This window comes from Lissotriton helveticus, chromosome 1_2 (assembly GCF_964261635.1).
Source record: "Lissotriton helveticus chromosome 1_2, aLisHel1.1, whole genome shotgun sequence".
Classification (NCBI taxonomy): Eukaryota; Metazoa; Chordata; class Amphibia; order Caudata; family Salamandridae; genus Lissotriton; species Lissotriton helveticus.
In genome coordinates, this window is record NC_136058.1 from 445,193,104 (window position 1) to 445,199,103 (window position 6,000).

The window sequence follows — 6,000 nt, forward strand, 5'->3', positions numbered from 1 at the left end:
CACACCTTGGGAGGGAGTTACATTTGCGTCACGAATGTTAGACACTTGGGAGACGGCTGGTCTAGAGGGGCTGGGGGACCTCTTTGAAGACGGTGCGCTACACCCTTTCGCGACACTGGCGGACACCACAGGACTGCCAGCCGGGCAATTCTTAACCCATGCGAAACTCCTACATACACTGACACAGGCCTGGGGCCCGCAAGCGGAAAAGCCACCGACACACCTCCTCATTCAATATCTACATGTGATGGGCAATGGTTCTCACATAGTGCACTGGCTCGCCCAAGCATTGCACACACATACACAATTCTCCCCACAGCGTCTGCGAGACAAATGGGCAGCAGATAGGGGCCGGGATTGGACCGACAGGGAGTGGACACAAATACTGGCTGGGACACGGAATATACCACGCAATGCACGCTTCAAAATCATACACTACTACATTGTACACCGGGCGTACCTGTACCCTGATAAGATTAATCGGTATTTTGGGCTTACCACTACAGCGTGCCCGGATGTGGGCTTGTAGATGCGCAGTTCCTACATATCCTTTGGGCATGCCCCTCACTGCACACCTACTGGACAGCGGTGACAGAGACATTGGCAAAGGCAACGGGGGGCAGCTTGCCGTTTACATGGGAGGCTTGCCTACTGGCCTTATTTAAGAGGACGAAACAGACGAAAGTTCAGGCGAGGTACTAGGATCTAGGGCTGATCACGGCGAAACACCTCATTACTAAGCGCTGGAAACATGCTGTCCCCCCCCAGCCAATACACTGGCGTAACTCGTTGGATAACTGGGTGAGGGCAGAGAGTGTGGCGCTCCATAGGGAAGAGACAGCAGGACTCCGCAAGTTCCCAATAGCTCTAGACTGGTATGTCATCTTGGCATCCTATCAGCAAATATGCCAACAGGACAGCATAGTGTGACCACTCACCCCCCCCCTCCTCCCCCCCTCCTCCCGGTGACACCCATGCACCTACCCCTACACTTTACACCCTCATAAACGACGAGAGGCAGTACGGACCTACTTGTTGCCTACCCCATGACCATCACACACACACAGGCTTTTGTTATCAGACACCACCCGCTATTTTGTTTCTAGAATTTGTTGGTTTGTTCTTTATAGTTAATTGCTTTGAAAAACAGCTTTGGATATATGTTGAGCTATTTCTAGGCCCTTTTCCTCTAGCGTTGCTGTTTCAACACCATTTGCACATCCGATGAACAAATCCGCGATGCCATAAGGAAACAATTTCAACTTTCTCCATCAGCAAGTGCTGCAATTACAGAATATTATTTTCTTGCATGTAAGCCAGACTTTATTGCCTTAACCATGCTGCTTCATTGACACTGTCCTTATCCTGATCCTTACTATTGGGCTCTTTTATGTATAATGTTGTCGGCACAGAGCTAGGACGAACAATTTTCATTGCGGCACTGTGTATTCTTTATGTTTAATCATGCGTAATGTTGTATGGTACCTGAAAATTTGCAATAAACATATTCAAACAAAAATCAGAAAACACGCACAGGAATTATTCAAGTGCAGTCAATGTTGAAGTAGGTTTTATGAATATTCAATATTAAGTACTGATCAGCAAACACACGGAAAAGCCATGTCATTGCAGTAAATGTGTGAAGATCTTTTGTCAACTTTTAGAGCTACAAAGACGTCAGGCTCTCTTCAGGAGAGTGCAGGATCAATAATGAAGGTCACAGAGCTGCTGCAGCTGTGTGACAGCCAGGTCGAGCACACTTCAGAAGAGTGCAGGATCAATAATGAACGTCACAGAGCTGCAGCTGTGTGATATCCAGGCCGAGCACACTTCAGTAGAGTGCAGGATCAATAATGAAGGTCACAGAGCTGCAGCTGAGTGATAGCCAGGCCGAGCACACTTCAGAAGAGTGCAGGATCAATAATGAAGGTCACAGAGCTGCAGCTGTGTGATAGCCAGGCCGAGCACTCTTCAGAAGAGTGCTGGATCAATAATGAAGGTCACGGAGCTGCAGCTGTGTGATAGTCAGGCCGAGCACACTTAAGAAGAGTGTAGGATCAATAATGAAGGTCACAAAGCTGCAGCCGTATGATAGCCATGCCCAGTACTTCACTTCAGAAGTGAGCAGGATCAATAATGACGGTCACAAAGCTGCAGCCGTGTGATAGCCATGCCGAGTACTTCACTTAAGAAGAGTGCAGGATCGGAAGATGGCGGCACTCCCGTGACTCGTCTGAGGTGACGGGGTTGTCGAAGGGATTCTCTGACACCACCCGAGTCCTGAAGACCGGCAATCAACATAAATGAAGGTCGGAATATGAGCGCCTTCAGACAGACGTAATTTAATTTCTTTTGCGATAAACCTTGGCCTTCTAACACGGATTTTGCTTGCTGGTGAAGTAATGGCAACAGCTGCTTAATTGATTTCCACGCGCGCTGAAGGAGCCGTTTTCATCGTGTGAGGCATTCTCACTGGCAGCATAAATTCATTGTTGGAAGAGGAATGCCCCAGTATGAAATGGAACTAAACAGATAAGTTTTGCAGTGTTTCCTCGCATCCTTTTGACGTGCACTGCCCTCTCTCTGACCCCTATCAGTTCTGACTAAACAAACCGGGATCTGTTATTTCAAGGCTGTGCTGAGGAGATTGTTTTCATCCTGCGCAGTGTCTCTTCAAGAGGGGCAATAATTCACTTGCTGAATATTAATGTTCAACACTAATAGATGTGCGGAACAGTGAAATTAGGCCTTTTTTTAATGTGCTTGTCATCTGTATTAATGTACTTTAAATAAGCATTTCAGCAACCTCATTTCTTTATTTTCGGTCTGTGTATGTGTAACCATATGTACTTTTCAGCTGATTTTCATTTTTTTTCTTCTTCAGAGCCTGAAATGTTTTATGAATGTCCCACACAGTTATTTATTTCACATGGCTCTCCTAGCTGAGACATGCAGTTTACCATATGTAATGGCTTGTTCTGTTCAGGTCACATTTTCGTGAAGAATTGTGCTGTTTTACATTTCACACACCTCCTTCTCATTAAGCATACAATTAACACTTTCAGTTTGTGTCTCATGCTTATTGGTTAAGTTATGTTATGATAACCTGTCATGCGCCTAATGCTCATAATTTCCATTACGGTATAGCTTCTCTATTATTATTAGATGGAATTGCACATTTAAGCTTTGTCTTATAGTTTTGTACAACCTCTTCTGTATAGGTTTTAATTCTTCCCATTGCATGGGTAGTTTAAAAAAAAATAGCTTCATTGCACATATCCTCACAGCGCAGATTTATTATCCATCCAAAGCCACGTGTGAACTTTTCTCTATTACATTTTCATAATGTTGTGCTAATTCTTTACAGTATCTTTTTTGTTATTATTGTTTTAATATTGCTATGCTTACAGTGATAGGTCAGTTTGCCCTAGTGTTGGGTTCACATTATTTCTGCTCTTAATACAGCGTTTCTTCTCCTGCACATTACTATTCTATGTCTTTGGATTGTTTTTCTCAAGTCTATGGACAGGACATCTAGAACTTTACAGATATCTACACCTTCTCCTCGGAAATTTTTGATTCCTCTCAGCTCACGCTATAACTGTTTATCCATGGAGGATTCAGTTGCTTCATCGTCCAAAGGTGCTTTGCCTTCACAGATTGCCTCAGTCTCGACTGTTTCCAAAACTTCTACGAAAAGATTGAAAAAAGATCCTCCCTCTCCACCTAAACAGACTCCTTCTGTTACAGTAGTGGAGTAGTGTGGCTCACTGGTTAGAGGCGGCAGGCCTGAGAGCAGAAGTCAGCCCGGGACCAGGGTTCAATTCCCGACGCGGCAGGGTCCTGAACCTTGGTCAGCGGACTCGATAATTCTCGCTTCGGTGCTTACTCTAATCAGGGGTTACACTCGGCAAATCTGGGCATTAGCTTGCCTAATCTCCACAACGGCCCCACCAATTCCGGGGATGCCTGGCTCCACCTTGGGGGACTCCCAGCAAGGGACCATCCCACAGGGAAAGCCAGGACGGGTTCCCCAGAGTTATACAGCGCCGGGACGCCCCGTTGCTGGGGCAGCTGTGCGCTTTACAAGTATACTACATTTACATTTACATTTACAATGGATCTAATACTGGAGGAGATTAGAGCTCTACGTCCGTTCATGGAAGAGACTAAATCCACACTTCAGATGCTCTCTGACAAATGGTCAGCAATGGATCAACGAGTCAACACTTTAGAGCAGAACTTTGGCTCGTTATCTTCTTCTACTTCTAAAGTAGACTCTCTTTGTTCACAGGTCTCCGTACTTCACAAACAAGTTGAGCAGTTGGAAAACAGAAATAGGCGGAATAACCTTCGAATTTATGGTCTTCCTGAAGGGACAGAAGGCTCGGATCCGCCAACTTTCTTTAAATCCTTCCTTCCAACGCTCCTTCAGCTACCTGAAGGCACCATGTTGAATATACAGAGATCTCACAGATTAGGCCCACCAATGCGTCAAACATCTTCTTTGTCGCCACACAAACCGAGAGGAGTGATCTTGTACTTTTTGGAATATACTGACCTCTTAAAGATTCTATCAGCAGCTAGGGCAATGAATCGTATAATTTGGTCAGGAAATTCTCTGTTCTTCTCTCAGGATTACGCCAAATCGACAGCTGATCGACGTAAAGAATTTTTAGCATTGAAGCCACAATTACGCTCGTTGGGTGCAAGATATGGTCTTTTTCACCCTTGCTTGTTTAAAGTGACATTCAATAATAAAACTACCACATATGAGGATCCAATTAAGTTGAAGAGCTTCCTGCACTCTCATCACATTGACACAATGGAGACCACTTCATCATTTAGTTCCAGCTAGTTTGCTTTAACTTTGTTTCTGGTTGCAGTATTCACATGTTTTCTCTTTTGGTTTTTATTCCATTTGCTATTTCTTGAAACGTTTGCAGCAGTTACTATGCGGTGTCATTGTTTGCAATATATCTAATAATTTTTTCTTCCTTCACAGGTTTCGGTAGCGTGTCTCCTCATACCTATGTTAGAGTATGTTCGTTATGCCCTTCCCTCCGCCTTCCCTTGTGGGTCCTGGACACGTCATTATTCCGTGTGGCCTTCCATCCCTCCAACCTTCGTATGTCTTGGACTGTTTGTAAGTTTTCTTTCTTCATTATTCTCTATTCTCTTCATGCTCTCTTTCTTCTTTTTCTTTCTCCTTTTGCATATTCTCTTCCCTCATTGGTCTTCCACATTTCCTTTTGATACCCTACAATCTTCCTTTCTCTTACAGAGGTTGCATTTTCGCTTTGCTTCCTTTCTTTCTTGTTTCTCATATCTAGTTCAGATCTCTTACTTTTTGTGCAGTTGGTTTGATATTGCTTGTATTTGTATTGATTTCACATGTCATTCTTATTGGAATTGTCCCTCAACTGGTTTTTTTATATGCTTTTCTAAAATTATGTTATGCCTTTGAAAATATTATCTTGGAATGTTAGAGGTTTACATTCACCAATCAAAAGACAGAGAGTATTATCCCACCAGGCCAAGCTCAACACAGATATAGCTTGTATACAGGAAGCACATTTGTCGGCTGATGAATCTGCTAAATTGAAGAGGGATTGGGTAGGCGAAGTTTATTTTTCCCCAGGTGATGGTAAGCGTAATGGAGTCTTGATTTTGTTTCGAAAATCTCTTCCAATTAAAGTAGTAACGCATTCTGCAGACACTTCAGGTAGATGGGTGCTAGTGAATCTCACTCTAGATAACGTCCCTATTTCTATTTTAAATGTTTATGCTCCTACGAGTGGCGACGCCACTTTTTGGACCTCCCTCGCAGGCTTATCACTCAATACTACGTTGATAATTTCATCCTTGTGGCTGACTGCAATTAAGTTTTTGACCCATTTTTGGATAGACACTCAGTTAGTGCATACATTCCTCATAAGTCACAAAAATCTTTTACACAACTCATTACACAATACAAACTTACTGACGCCTGGAGACTCT